This window comes from Triticum dicoccoides, chromosome 6B (assembly GCF_002162155.2).
Source record: "Triticum dicoccoides isolate Atlit2015 ecotype Zavitan chromosome 6B, WEW_v2.0, whole genome shotgun sequence".
Taxonomy (NCBI): Eukaryota; Viridiplantae; Streptophyta; class Magnoliopsida; order Poales; family Poaceae; genus Triticum; species Triticum dicoccoides.
In genome coordinates, this window is record NC_041391.1 from 101,064,276 (window position 1) to 101,081,044 (window position 16,769).

The window sequence follows — 16,769 nt, forward strand, 5'->3', positions numbered from 1 at the left end:
TTACTCAGCAGTCACTAATGATGCATCTCTATATGGTTTTGTCATTGTTGATGATTACTCTCGATATACATGGGTACACATTGTTACTTACAAACATGAAGTGCAGGAAGTCTTCAAACATTTTTCCTCGAGGTCTTCAACCAACTTTGGTGTGAAGATCAAGCACATCAGAACTGACAATGGAACTGAGTTCAAGAATTCTGGTCTTGATGACTATCTTGATGAACTTGGTATTACTCATGAGTTATCTGCTCCCTATACTCCTCAGCAAAATGGCGTCGTGGAGCGCAAGAACGGAACTCTTGTTGAGATGGATCGCACTATGCTTGATGAATACAAAATGCCTCATCATTTTTGGATTGATGCAATTGATACTGTGCCACATCATCAACAGAGTATATCTTCACAAATTCTTCAAGAAGACGGCCTATGAACTCCTCACTGACAAGAAACCCAATGTGAGTTAGTTCAAAGTCTTCGGTGCTAAATGTTGGATTAGAGATCCTCACCACAATTCTAAATTTGCACCAAAAGCACATGAAGGTTTTATGCTTGGTTACGGAAAGGACTTGCACACCTACAGAGTCTTCAACATTGTTCTTCACAAGATTGTTGACACTGTAGATGTGCGGTTCGATGAAACTAATGGCTCGCAAAGAGAGCACCTACCTTCTGTGTTAGATGAACCAGCACCTGAGGATTCTATCAAGTTCAAGTCAACTGAGGATGTCATTCCTACTGAAGAATTTGCTGAAGAATTCATTCCAGTTCATGAAGAACATCGAGCTGATACACCTGAAGAAAGTGCTGAGGAAAATGGTGCTGAAGAAAATGCTGACCAAACTCCTCAGCGACAACCAGCTCATCCTCGCGTTGCAAAAGAAGTGCAAGTGGAGAAGATCATCGATGACATTAGAGCACCAGGTCCTCTCACACGCTCAAAAGCTTCACATTTATCTAACTTTTGTGGGCACTATGCTTTTGTCTCTATCACAGAGCCCACTAAGGTAGATGAAGCATTTTTGGAGCCGGAGTGGATTCAGGCTATGCAAGAAGAATTACATCAGTTCGAGCTCAACAATGTCTGGGAACTGGTCAAACGTCCAGATCCTCGCAAGCATAATATCATTGGCACAAAGTGGATCTACCGCAACAAGCAAGATGAAAATGGCCTTGTGGTGAGGAATAAGGCACGACTGTTGAAAGTGCGTTATGTCGACTAGAGGGGGGGGGGTGAATAGGCGATTTTTATGAATTCTTCACTGAGGAATTTGCCGGCGAGGAAATTCCTTAGCGAAGAACTATTAGCAGCGGAATAAGTACTCAAAAGTAAGCATACCAAAATACAAGCATGGTCATCATGATGAAATGAAGACTAGCACAGAGTACAAAAAGCGTAATCACAAGATAACATAAGATGAAGACAAACAGACTGTAGAAATTGAACTGAGGAAATTGAGAAAGTCTTCAGTCAAAGTCGTCAAACACAGATATGAACAAACATTCAACACATTAATGAGGAAATGAAAGGGTTGAGGAAATAGAACCAGTTAGGTTGGTGAAGACAATGATTTGGTAGACCAGTTCCAACTGCTGTCTCAGTTGTACGTCTGGTTGGAGCGGCTGAGTATTTGAACTCGAGGACACGCAGTCCCGGACACCCAGTCACTGAGCCGCAACTCAGGACACCCAGTCCTCATCGTATTCTCCTTGAACTAAGACCACGCAGGCCTCGTCCAATCACTCGTGGTAAGTCTTCAGGCGACTTCCAAACCTTCATAGACTTGGTCACTCGGTGATCCACAATTCCTCTTGGATGCTCTAGACCTTGACGCCTAACCGTCTGGAAGAAGCACAGTCTTCAAAGGTAACAAGCGTCGGATCCACGCAGAATCAATTTCTTCAGTGATGCTCAATCACTTTGGGTTTGGAGGTGTTTGGGTTTTTGGGATTTTCCTCACTCGATGATTTTCGTTCAAGTCCTCGGAGGATGGGTTGCTCTCAAATGACAAGTGTCAAGTTCTCTCGGAGCAGCCAACCAGCTAGTGGTTGTAGGGGGCGGCTATTTATAGCCTTGGGAGCAGCCCGACATGATAAGACATAAATGCCCCTCAATGATATGACCGTTAGGTGGATAAGATATTTTGGGACAGCTGGCGCACAGCACAGCAACGGTCAGAAATTTGACTCTCAAATTCCTCAGGGCTATCATGTTCCTCACTGTGTAGGCAATCCGCACTGGCGAATTCCTAACTCCTCAGTCAGAACAAATTCATCAGCGACCAGAAGAACTTCGTCTCTATCACTGAAGAAAGTGACTGAACTGTATGACATTTCCAAAGGCTTCACTCGAAGGGATTGGTAGGTGTAGGATTTTGAGTTGAGCATCACATGGAAATTTTTCCTTAGTATTTCCTCGACCCCCTTTAACAGTACGGTGTTTCCTATGACTCAAGAAAGAGAAAAACAAAACTATGAAAACGAAAGTCTTCAAGCTTCATATTCCTCGCATGAATATCAAGTCTTCACGGATACACCAATTTCTTCATTTTCAAAGTCTTCAGAAAGTCTTCAGAATATCAAAGTCTTCAGTTGAAGAACTTCATTTTTAGGGGTCGACTTTCTCTGTAAATATCAAACTCCTCATAGACTTATAGACCTGTGTATACTCACAAACGCATTAGTCCCTTAACCTATAAGTCTTCAATACACCAAAATCACTAAGGGGCACTAGATACACTTACAATCTCCCCCTTTATGGTGATTGATGACAACATAGGTTAAGTTTTCAACGGGGATAAACATATGAAGTGTATACACTGATATTGAGGAATTTGATTACAAGATATAGTAGAACTCCCCTGAAGATGTGCATAGTGAGGAATTTGCTTTTGAGGCAATGCACATTTGAAGAGTTGAATCATGGAGATCTCCCCCTATATCTTGTAATTCATACACGCATTTGATATAATATGAAGAATTTGAAATGCATGATGAAATATGGTGCCTGATGAGATTCAGCATGCGTGCAATGTCATTAACGAGGAATAAGCATGCAAAGCATAATGCAACAAAAGTATCAGCGCACCATCGAGTTTAAGATTACAACTCGATCCAAATAAAAGTTTCTGAAGAAAGAGAGTTGTAACTTAAAAAAATGCCCTTAATATAAACCCGCTTGAAGACTAACTCAGATTTCTCCCCCTTTGTCATCAAATGACCAAAAGGATTGAATTTGAGGACTAACGCCCCTGAAGAATTTCAAGTTGATGGAGGAGCGCCAGCATTGTCGGGGTTGTTTGTTGTAGCAGGGCCTGCCGCAGTGTCGTCCAAATCTTCATACTCATCAGTCTCGCGTGATGAAGAATAGGAGCTGGCCACCAAGGAAGGAACTTTGACCTTCTTGAATTTCTTCGGTGGAGGTGCTGACCAGTCAAATTCTTCCTTGAGACCCATTTTCTTCAGATCTGCAGCGCTGTAGACATGAGAGAGAACAGTCCAGGTACGGTTGAAGGTTTCATGGAGGTAGTATTGGTTTTTCTTCACTGCATTGTGTGTCGGGGATATACCCCGCGGTGTAAACCGGCCTGAAGGATAATCCGGCCGGACTTGGCGATTCACTGGCGACCTGCACAGACCAGACGGTTTACAGTTCATTGGTAATCCGGCAGGCGGGCCAGAGGAGCAACAAGACCCGGCGGCCTGTCTGGAGGTTCATGAAGGCCGGTTCAACCATTGTGGGCCGGTTCAAGAGGAAAGGAATATTTGCCTTACAAGGAGTTAAGACCCACACTTGTATCCGGTTTGTATTAGAGATAGACTAGTCCTAATCATAATAGGACTCCACATGTAAACCGCCCCTTCAACATATATAAGGAGGGGCAGGGCTCCCCAAAGAGGGACAAGCTACAAGCAAGAAGAAACAATCTTAGGGCTAGATACAAAGAGGAGAGCCGGTTGACGGTGACTCCCTCATGATGATAATGAGACCTAGCCTCAAACAGCATGTAGGGTTTTTACTGGATGATGTTTCCCGAGGCCCGAAGCTGTCTAAACCCTTGTCTTGCGTGTTGATCTGCCCTGCATCTCTCGATTCCGCTCAACCCCTCTCAAGCTACCACATAGATGCGTTGGCCTCGCGACTAAGTCCTGACACGAAGGACATCTGACGTGACAATTCCACGACAGTTGGCACCCACCGTGGGGCCGGTGCATGGTGGTGTTGAGTCCTTGAAGGCATTTCTTCAGGGATCGAGAAGTTCATAATTTTCCGGATGAAGAAAGTTAGTTCCAGAAAGACCTACATCGACCAGCAAGTCGAAACAGCGCGTACGAAATTGTGATTTGGAAGTTTTTAGGGTTGCGTGCTAAAGCAGCTGCAGTGAGCGTCATGGAGATCCGCCAAATTCGAGACAAGAATTTTTTTTATAAGGAGAAGTGTCAAGGGTCCATCAGTCGCCGATTGCACCGAGACGGAGCGGAAATTTTTCAACGCCAGCGCAGGGCTTTACACCAATATCCCCCTCGCGTACGTCGATCGGATCTAGCAGAGGACAATAGGATTCGGCGACTCGGGAGTATAAAACAGAAACAATAACACCGAGCCATATTGGAGTTGGATTCGGTCCCACGCTCGTGTTGCGTATTCAAACTGGATGATGTATACCGGATTGATCGAAAGACAAGCGATTTATCACGAGCGGTCGGTCTAAACCGATTTATTTAGCAGCGGACAGGAGAGTCTGATCTTCTGGATAATAGCAATCATATCAGCGATGACCAGTGGCCGCGGGTGGACAACAATAACAAAAAAGTAATGAAGGGTAGCAGCGAATCTGCTGTTATTGTTGTCGCCTACGACAAAAAACAAACTATAGTAGCAGACGCCCAAGGCCCCGCACAAAGACGTGCTCGAGGCATGCGCCAGTTAGCGCTGTTTGATGATATACACACATGCAGCGGCAATCTGCGGAAGTCAAAAGCCAAAAGGAAAGGAAGAATAAGAAAAGTACTATTAGTACATCTGACGGAAGGTCTTGTACATGTACTATCCATCAAAAGAATTAGCACCGGTCCCAAGGTTTCACAAGGATGTGAGGCCAAAGGAATCATCAGTTACGTACCTCCAGAAAAATGTCAGTACGGATGAGGACAGGCACTAGCCTTTGCGAGCCACACACAAAAAAATCAGCCATGAAGGCAATGTTGCTACATGTGTGGAGCTACTGACTCGGTGGAGCGAGAGCCGTCGGGGCCGTGTTGACCAGCCTGCAGTGTTGAGCCGCCAGAGACATATTAAGTCGCCGGTCTATTTAAGTTGTTTCTGTCATTTTCAACGGATCATCTGTCAACCGAATAGATCAGGTGATATCCATCCGAGTCTATTTTTTAAACAAATATTGTTTTTATCACTGGCATTCTTCCGTACCGTGCTGCTCGACGAATACACGTGCAAGTCGCCGCCCTCGTTGTTCGGTTTACATCCGTCCGTGCCTGCGGCCGGCTCGAGCGTCCACGCCGGTTTACAAATGTCGCGATTGGCACGCCCGTCCGCACCGGTTTACCACGCCGCGGCCGGTTCACCCGTGAGCAACTTCAACCTCACCTAGCGATCATCAATTTCATCGTGGATTATTTCCGGCCTGGCACATCAGGTGATATCCATCTAAGATTATTTTATTAGCGCATATTGTTTTTTGTCAAAAAACAATCACTTTGGTATGTACACCTTTGTGTGCAGGACAATGATTCATTATAAAGATGGTGTAATGTCATATTCATGGAGTGTGCGGTAGCATAATCATGCAACGGCATCGGCGACCGCTTACTGTTCAACAGGTGGGTGCAAGCCGCTGCCCCTGCGGTCCAATCTACATCAACGCGCCAGCCGATTCACACGTCTGTGTCGGCTTACAATGTGACGGCCGACTCATCTGGCCGCTCCCGTGGCCGACTCACCCGTCGTTGATTTCAACCTTACCGCGGTGATCATCAACTCTGCGACGGATTAATTCTGGCTCCAACACATCAGGTGAAATCCATCCAGTATATTTCACATTATATATTGCTTTCTTTAAAAGAGCAATTACTCTGGCTTGCAAGTTCCCCAGTGCAGGACAAATTATGTCACTGAGATGTTAAATGACTCATACTGGTTTATATCATGGTCAAATATGGAGAGTCTCAAGCCAACTCCTCGAGTAGTCTTAAAACTCGGGGGCTACAGTGACATGACTCGGGAACTCCGGGTCATGGGAGGAGATGATAACCCGGTTCCGGAGGACACTACCATACTGATGAAAATTCTGATTTAAAATCCGGTTCAAGAGACATCTTTCTCCCGCAAAGCTTTGAAGTTTCCAAAACCGGTTCAACATCCGGATCAAGGTAAATTTGTCCCTTACAAAGCTTGGAAGCTCTCAATATCCGGTTCAAGATCCCGGTTCAAGAAGAATTTATCTCTTGCAAAAAAGTTAAAAATTACCGAAGAGGACCTGCTGCCATGATGCGCGGTTCAAACATGGGTATCCTGCCTTATTGGCCTAACATATTATTGATCACATGGGGGCTTCTACTTCATAAAGCTGGGTCTCTGTTCTTTTTTACATCATGCGTGGTTACACGGAGGTTCTGTCTTAAAGCGGCCTCCGGTTTACCTATTGGGTTAGCTTTTCAAAGCACCATGTTATATCACTTGGGGCCTTGGTCGTGTCCGAACCAACGCGACACCTTTTGATAGGCGACAACCACCAGATCACTTGGGGACATGGTCAAGTCTGAACCAGTCACGCCTCTTGGTCGGCCTAAGGCCACAAAATCACTTGGGGGCTTGGTCGAACCCGAACCATTGCCACGCCTCTTGATCTGGCATATATGCCACGAATCATTTGGGGACCTAGCTGACTTGAATCATTGTCACTCCTATTGGGGGCTTGGTCCTGTCCGACCATGGTAATACCATCTGATCAGCTCAGTATAGCATATTTTTGCAAACGGTTTTTATCATTGCCTTTGCTTGAAATTTTCTTTAATAAATATTATTTCTCGGTTTCCGGAGATTATTTGCCCGGTTTGATTTTTTTGATTTTATGTTACCATCTTATTATGGAGTAAACCGGTGTTCATTAACCCGGCTTGACTTTCGACTACAAGTTGTCAGTACATGACTAATTATGATCCGGTGATTATTAACCCAGTCTGGTTTGACTACGAATCACCAGTATTATATATGGTTAAACCGGTGTTTGTCACAACCCGGTACGATTTATCATAAACCGACACAATATGGAAGGAGTTATCAGTACTCAAAATTTGGATTATTACCCCTACTATAAAAAGTTGGTAAACCAACGAGGTGATTCAATGTTACAGAAACAGGTTGAATAAAGCATGATTATAAATTATCCGGTGTTTATTAAACCGGCCTGGCTTTGGGCTATACGTCGCCAGTATATATTTGGATTGCGCCATTGGAATCATGCGCTTATAAATGATTGGGTCATATTATTCAAATAGCCAAACTTGGTTGAATTTTCATTATGATATTGGATGAATAAGGTTTCATACCGGATTATATTATCTTGGATAGCCAACATGGCTGGATTTTTTTTATGGTTATTAATATTATGATTGAGGTTTTCAAAGTCGCTTTAGCGCAATGGATATTATGTTATCAATGGATATATTCTACAATTGAAGGAATAGTCCCGAGTTGCTGCAGGCTTACAACCCGGCACTTGGGGGCTACATTATTGAAGTTGAGATTACATCAAATATGCAAGTCTCATGTCGCTGCAAGCATGCACCATGACACTTGGGGGCTAATGCAAAGTCATTCTTTGTTCATCTTATTGAAGACCCGACTCATCACATTATAATGAGCCGGCCCTTGGGGGCTACCAATTGCTCCTGTTAAACAATTCAAGGTACAAAGCGTTTTATTCATTATATTGAAGGGTCCACTGCTCAGTTGGTAAAGCAAAAGGCTCTTAACCTTGTGGACGTGAATTCAAGCCCCATGATGGGGGTTACATCATATGATGTTATTTTCATTGAAGTATCTATCAAAGTCCATGCTCATTATTGCATAACGACCCGGCCCTTGGGGGCTACACTGGTTGAAGTTTTTATGAGCATCAGGAAATTACAAGTCCCAGGTTGCTGCAAGCATAACAACCCGGCACTTGGGGGCTACATAATATGGAATGTTCAGTTTTACTAAGTGACTGGGATGAACAGCATGGATTTCTTCAAAGTGGCAGTAATTATATGAAAACAAGTCTCAAATCATCACTTTGTTCTATTCAAGACTTGGGGGCTACAGGTAACATGGATATAAGGGAGAAAAAAATCTTCAAATGCTCAATTTTGAGCAATAATTATGACCTGGAGTTGGTGACAATTATGACTTGGTGCCATCCATATTTACAATCCGGCAATTTTGGTAATATTAATCCGGCAAATTTTACATCTTCAAACCGGCTGAATATCAGATGAGTATGTCAAGACCAATATTTCTTAAAACCGGCGCCTTGGAAGCCGATTCAAGTGGATTATTCTTCACATTATTTTTTCTGTAAGAAGCTAACATCAGCAATTTGAATATGAAGCTGGTTATTAACCCGGATTTTCTAGAAGGAGGTGACAAGGATTTAAGGATGATCAAGTGCCGGTGTACAAGAGTATTTAAACCGGAGCACAACCCGACGAATTTGTTCTTGTGTTTATGTTGCAGATCAGTTTAACATGGATGAATCCAAATTAAACTGGGGGCTAATGTCGGGGATATACCCCGCAGTGTAAACCGGCCGGAAGGATAATCCGGCCGGACTTGGCGATTCACCGGCGACCTGCACAGACCAGACGGTTTACAGTTCATTGGTAATCCGGCAGGCGGGCCAGAGGAGCAACAAGACCCGGCGGCCTGTCTGGCGGTTCATGAAGGCCGGTTCAACCATTGTGGGCCGGTTCAAGAGGAAAGGAATATTTGCCTTACAAGGAGTTAAGACCCACACTTGTATCCGGTTTGTATTAGAGATAGACTAGTCCTAATCATAATAGGACTCCACATGTAAATCGCCCCTTCAACATATATAAGGAGGGGCAGGGCTCCCCAAAGAGGGACAAGCTACAAGGAAGAAGAAACAATCTTAGGGCTAGATACAAAGAGGAGAGCCGGTTGACGGTGACTCCCTCGTGATGATAATGAGACCTAGCCTCAAACAGCATGTAGGGTTTTTACCGGATGATGTTTCCCGGGGCCCGAAGCTGTCTAAACCCTTGTCTTGCGTGTTGATCCGCCCTGCATCTCTCGATTCCGCTCAACCCCTCTCAAACTACCACATAGATGCGTTGGCCTCGCGACTAAGTCCTGACACGAAGGACATCTGACGTGACAATTCCACGACTTTGTGTGTTGAAGTCATGTTGTGAAGAATTGAACCAAACTGACGCTTTACCCAGTTATGATTGCGATCAACCTTCTGATGAAGACTGAGGAGTAACTCACGATCAATCATCACCCTGGGAGCTGTGGCTTGAGGATTTTGCTTGGCTGAGGTATTTGCGGCAGAGTCATGTGTGGCAGAATCATCATTGGTAGAGTAAGATGCTGCCTTGCGAAATTGACCATCCAATGGACGAAATTGACCATCCTGATGAAACTGTCCGTTTGAGGACTTCAATGGGAGGCAAGTAGCTACCGTGGTTTAGAGTGTCAGCTTTGTAATTCAGTGAAGATCTTGCCCTGATGAATCTCATAATCCAAGGAGCATAGGGCTTCAGCTCGAATGGTGACATAGCAATATTGGCCAGAGTCCTCATGAAGAAATCATGGAAGTTGACTGGAACGCCATGAATGATGTTGAAGAGCATATTCTTCATGATGCCAATGACTTCTTCATCATTTGAGTCGTGGCCTTTGATAGGACTCATTGTCTTTGTTAGAATTCGATAGACAGTCCGAGGCACATAGAGTAATTCCTTGACGAGGAATTTGGTTCGTGGGGCCTGCCTTGGCTTCAAAGGCTTCATCAGTACTTGCATATAGTGATCTGACGGTTCTGGTTCATTGTAGATGCAACGAGCACCATCAAGTGGAGGACTGAGAGGAAGGACACGAAGCAATTCAGTTGCTGGTGCCTTGTAGTGAGTGTTTTCAGACATCCAGTCCAACACCCATGAGTTCACGTCATCAGCGTCTCCGGTGATGTGCAAAGTTGCATAGAATTGAAGAATGAGTTCTTCATTCCAGTCACAGATGTCAGTGCAGAAATTGAGTAATCCTGCATCGTGAAGAACACTGAGGACTGGCTCGAAGCATGGCAGAGATTCCATATCCACATGAGGAATATGTGCATGATCGAAGACTTTGTCTTTGGCGAAAAGCATTGAGGAATAGAAATTGGCTTGGCTGGCAGTCCAGAAACGCCTCTTTCTTATGCGAGCAGAATCATATGGATTATAGTCTGTGAAGAATACGTGCTCGGCAAAGAAAGCTTCAGCCTTGAACTTTTGCTTGCTTGAGAATGGATTCTTCGGCTTGGGCAGAGGAGTGTCAGTGATTTGTAGCACAACCTCAGGAATCGCGAGTTCAGGTTCTTCAGGCTGAGGAATTTCTGGTTCCTCTTCTTGTGCAGCTTGGGGATCAGCAGCAGCAGGTTCTTCAGCACTAGCGGCTGGAATATCTTCATGAACAAATGGAGTGGGATGAGTTTCTTCAGAGCCCATTTGAACTGTTGGTGCAGGGGACTGAGGTATCTGTTGGAGTGGGGTGAAGAGTGGAGAATTTGGATGCTGACTTTCCCAAAAGTCATCGTTCATCACAGGTGTGGTGCAGCCAATATCCACATCTTCATCTTCAATTTCCTCAACACCAGCCTCTTCAGCTGTGAACTGAGGCATAGGTGAGGAAATGATTGGTGTTGAAGGGATTGCGTCCACTTCAATTTCTTCATCAATCTGCTCTGACGAAGCAGCAGAATGATTTTCTTCATCAGATCCGCTTGGGATCTTATAGTCTTCTCCAAAAGGAACAAGGTCCTTTGATGGCATGGAGGAAATCGGAACAACATCAATTGGATTTTTGAGTGAGCTGGTCATTGGCTTCATTTTCTTCACAGCTGAAGAATTTGATGCAGCTGATGCCTTCCTTTTCTTCACTGTAGCTCGCTCTGCAGCCTTGGTCTTCTTCACATCGAATGCACATGGAAGAATTGTAGTTGGTGTAGGTGCAGATGGAGTTGAGGAATCTGGTTGATTTTCTTCAGGCGCAACTGATGCAGTTGCCCTGACAACTTCAGTTTCTTCAGGCGCACCACTAGTGGATGCCCTAGCAATTTCTTCAGCGGCTGGAATGGGATCATCAGCCCTGGAACTAGCATTTTCATCAGCAGCCTGAACTTCATCAGCGGTGCTGGCATGTTCTTCAGTCGGCTGAGTTAAGGCTTCAGCCTGAGGAATTTCATTTTGCGTTGAGGCTGCAACATTGGTGAATTTCTTCGTCAGGTTGACGAATCTGACCTTGGCCCCTTGCCAATCAGCATAATAAGCATCAAAGTTTTTGCTGAGGTCTTGAATTTCAGTCTGGACCTTGAGAAGTTCTTCAGGTGTCATTTTGACAATGTTTTTCTTCAGGAACTTCTCCTTCCTGTATTGAGCTTTCTTGATCTCTCTTGCCTTTTCAAACTTCCATTTCTCTTCAGTGATGAAATGGGTCAGCATGTGACTTTATCCAGGAGTCAAATGAAAATCAGGCATAGGGGTGTCTGGGTCCTTATGCCAGAGATCAATGTAGTCGAGGATCTTCTTCGGATCCAAAAGCAGTGGCACAGATGTGCCTTTGGCTGTAGCGGCCTTCACCTGTCTGTCTCTGATGATTTCTACGAGTTCATCATCAGAAGCTTCATCATCAGATGGCACATGGAATGCGACCTGTTTCTTCTTTGGACTTGGCCGAGGACCTCGTCCAGCTGTTGCTTTGGTCTTCAGCAGAGTCGGGCCAGATGATGAAAGTGGTGTAGCTGAGGAACTTGCTGAGACACCAGAGGCAATCGAGAAACCAGCAGTCCTTTGACATGTAGTCAGATGCACAGGAGCTGAGGACTTTGTCGGAGCTGTGGCAGTGTGAGGAATTTGTCGTGAGGGCATTGCTGAGGAACTTGGCCGTGAGGGCGCTGTTGGTGAAGCACTTGGCTTACGAGCAGGCTTCTTTGGCATGGATTTCCTCGGTTTGACCGAGGCCTCAGTAGCAGCAGCAGTGGCAGAATCCTCATTGAATTTCTTCACTGCCTCCTTGGCCTGTCTTGCCAATTTTGCTTGGCGCTTAGCCCATTCTTCAGGAAAGTCCTCACCACGTTTGATGCTTGTGGGGTCAGCGACTTGGCCAGGTGCCAATGGAGCTCTTGGGCATGGAGGATTTAAAGCGAATTTCTTCATGTACTTTGGAGTCACATATCTGTATTCCCTCCATTCCTTTGCCCATCTCCATTCAATCTTCTGAATGCGCACCTTGCGCTGATTTTTATTTTCTTTGCCAAATTTTGCTTCATCAGGTGTGCAATAGTCAGCATAAATTTCATCAGGGATCTCGAAAGTAGTCATGACCTCAGGCTTCTTTCCTCCTTTCTGCGGTCTCTTACCATCTGCCATATTCTTCAGATGAGGATTTTGAACAATTGAACACTCTGAAGAAGTATGCCGTTTTTCTTTGAGGAACGCTGCAAATGAGTTAAGTTGATGAGAACCTAGTGATTCAGCAGCGGACATGAGTACCTGTGAACAGAGTGTAGGTGCGAGGAATTTGAAGAGGTCATATGCGTTCTCAGAAGGTTTTTCGAAATGACAAGTTTTGAGGAATTTTGACCAGATGAGCCTTGAGGAATTTCACTAAGCGTTCTTTGTCTTAGGTTCCAGAGTTGTACAGATTGAAAATCCACACAATTGAGGAATCTTGAAGAAAAATGATGCTTAGAAAAACTAATCAAGAGCATATAACGTGTGAGGTGTTTATGTGTATGAAGATTTGAAGAATAAACACCTTTGAAGATTTTCAGGAAAGTTTGAGAATCAAAGTGAGTAATAAAAGTAACTTTTAATTACTCGAAGTGAAGAACACGACGAACTGAGAAGAACAGACAGGAAGTTCGTCAGGTTAGATCTTCCTTGCCCTAACTTGGCAGAGGAAGACAGCTATGGCGGCGGCGGAGTGAAGATTTCCGCGGTCGGCGCGAGTACGACGACGACGAGGTTGAGGCAGCGAAGCTCTTCCTCACCGGAGACGATGGAGTAGCGGCGACGCTAGGGTTTGAGGAGCTCGAGCGAGAGACAGTGACCGAGCGGAGTAAATGAAGTGAGGAAGGGGAGAAGGGTATTTATAGCCACGGTGAAAAACTGTTCGCCCGAAGATTTTGGGACGAACATGCCCCTGCCCTTTCTCCTTCACACGACATGTGTCACCCACGCACTGTGTAGATGAGATCGTGTAAGATCGTGGGTGAATATAATAATGCATCGTGGGATGCGGAACGGTTTGAGCGGTAAAACCGAAAATCTGGATAAGATTTGTTTTAAAGTTTCGTTCGCAATTTCTTCAGCTGACAAGGACATAGTGAAGATTTTGAACGAGTTTCAAATAGAATGCACATGAAGAATTTGTGAATAGATTGGGTTGAGTATAGCATAGAGGGGGAAGGGTCCGATCACATTCACTTAGCAGAAGAAGCAACTTGAAGAATTAGCTATAAGTGAATGCTGTAGAGGAAATAAACTTATATATAAATATAGCCAATGAAGAAAAACGAAGGAAACAGTGAAGATTTTGAAAAGTTGAAGAATTTGAAAAACTAACGAATTTCAAAACTGAGGAAAAACTCAAATTGAAGATTTTCAACTTTTTGTGGTGGCGTGACCCACCGTATAAGAATGATGATTTTAGACACCGCGTACAATTTTCGTAGGGTTCTGAGAATCAAATTCTTCATTAATTTCTTCACACTTAGAGTGTTATTCTTCATTGATTGAAGAAAAACGTTTCTTCATGTATTGCACATCTAAGTCATCAATTTTGCATAAGTGTTAGGATGTGTGTCCTTTTCAAAGAACATTAGAATATTCTAAGATATTTAGCTCACACCGCAACTTGCTAAATCTCTTCTCATCCAAGGGCTTAGTGAAGATATCAGCTAGCTGTTCTTCAGTCTTCACGTGCTCGATGGAGATGTCACCCTTCAACACATGATCATGAAGAAAATGATGACGAATCTGAATGTGCTTAGTCTTCGAGTGCTGAACTGGGTTGTGAGCAATCTTGATGGCACTCTCATTGTCGCAGAGGAGAGGCACATTCTTCACGTTGATGCCATAGTCCTTGAGTGTTTGCTTCATCCAAAGCAGTTGAGCACAACAAGAGCCAGCAGCAATGTATTCAGCTTCCACAGTGGACAGTGATACGCAGTTCTGTTTCTTCGAGGACCAACAGACCAAAGATCGTCCGAGGAAATGACAAGTGCCAGAAGTTGACTTGCGGTCCACACGATCACCAGCATAGTCAGAGTCAGAATATCCAATGAGATCAAAAACAGAGCCCTTGGGGTACCATAATCCTAGTGTTGGTGTGTGAGCTAGATATCGAAGAATATGCTTCACAGCCTTATGGTGTGATTCCTTCGGTGCAGCTTGAAATCGGGCACACATGCAAACACTAAGCATTATATCTGGCCTAGATGTACATAAGTACAGTAAAGAACCAATCATGGAGCGGTATACCTTGTGATCGAAGTCAATACCATTTTCGTCAGTGCATAGATGGCCATTTGTGGGCATAGGAATTTTGACGCCTTTGCAATCTTGCATGCCGAATTTCCTCAGTACATCTTTGAGGTATTTCTCCTAAGATATGAATACGCCATTGCGCTGTTGACGAATTTGAAGACCTAAGAAGAATTTCAACTCTCCCATCATAGACATTTGATATTCTTCACTCATGATATATGCAAATTCATCACTATAACGTTGGTTAGTACAACCAAAGATAATATCATCAACATATATTTGGCACACAAACAGTTCAACATCATAAGATTTAGTAAAGAGAGTAGGGTCGAGTGAACCGGGTGTGAAGCCATTCTTCACGAAGAATTCCTTCAATGTATCATACCACGCCCGAGGGGCTTGCTTGAGGCCATAGAGGGCCTTATTAAGTCTGAAGACTTTGTCAGGATTCTTTGGATCTTCAAAACCTGGGGGTTGAGCAACATATACTTCTTCCTCAAGCTTACCATTGAGGAATGCAATTTTCACATCCATTTGATATAAGATGATATCATGATGGTTAGCATAAGCAAGTAATATGCGAATTGCCTCAAGTCTAGCAACAGGTGCAAAAGTTTCATCGAAATCAATTCCTTCAACCTGTGTGTAGCCTTGAGCTACCAGTCATGCCTTATTCCTCACCACAAGGCCATTTTCATCTTGCTTGTTGCGGTAGATCCACTTTGTGCCAATGATATTATGCTTGCAAGGATCTGGACGTTTGACCAGTTCCCAGACATTGTTGAGCTCAAACTGATGTAATTCTTCTTGCATAGCCTGAATCCACTCCGGCTCCAGAAATGCTTCATCTACCTTAGTGGGCTCTGTGATAGAGACAAAAGCATAGTGCCCACAAAAGTTAGATAAATGTGAAGCTTTTGAGCGTGTGAGAGGACCTGGCGCTTCAATGTCATCGATGATCTTGTCAACTTGTACTTCTTTTGCAACACGGGGATGAGCTGGCTGTCGCTGAGGAATTTGATCAGCATTTTCTTCAGCACCATTTTCTTCAGCATTATCTTCAGGTGCATCAGCTCGACGTTCTTCACGTACTGGAATGAATTCTTCAGCAAGTTCTTCAGTAGGAATGACATCCTCAGTTGCCTTGAACTTGATAGAATCCTCAGGTGTTGGTTCATCTAACACAGAAGGTAGGTGCTCTCTTTGCGAGCCATTAGTTTCATCGAACCGCACATCTACAGTTTCAACAACCTTGTGAAGAGCATTGTTGAAGACTTTGTAGGTGTGCGAGTCCTTTCCGTAACCAAGCATAAAACCTTCATGTGCTTTCGGTGCAAATTTAGAGTTGTGGTGAGGATCTCTAGTCCAACATTTTGCACCGAAGACTTTGAAATAACTCACATTGGGTTTCTTGTCAGTGAGGAGTTCATAGGCCGTCTTCTTGAAGAATTTGTGAAGATATACTCTGTTGATGATGTGGCACGCAGTATCAATTGCATCAATCCAAAAATGATGAGGCATTTTGTATTCATCAAGCATAGTGCGAGCCATCTCAACAAGAGTTCTGTTCTTGCGCTCCACGACGCCATTCTGCTGTGGAGTATAGGGAGCAGATAACTCTTGAGTAATACCAAGTTCATCAAGATAGTCATCAAGACCGGAATGCTTGAACTCAGTTCCATTGTCACTCCTGATGTGCTTGATCTTCACACCAAAGTTGGTTGAAGCCCTCAAGGAAAATCATTTGAAGACTTCCTGCACTTCATGTTTGTAAGTAACAATGTGTACCCATGTATATCGAGAGTAATCATCAACAATGACAAAACCATATAGAGATGCAGCATTAGTGACTGCTGAGTAATGATTAGGTCCGAAGAGGTCCATGTGAAGCAATTCGAATGGACGAGTAGTGGTCATGATAGTCTTCGCTGGATGCTTGGCCTTGGTCATTTTTCGAGCTTCACAGGCTCCGCATAAGTGATCCTTGAGGAATTTGACAT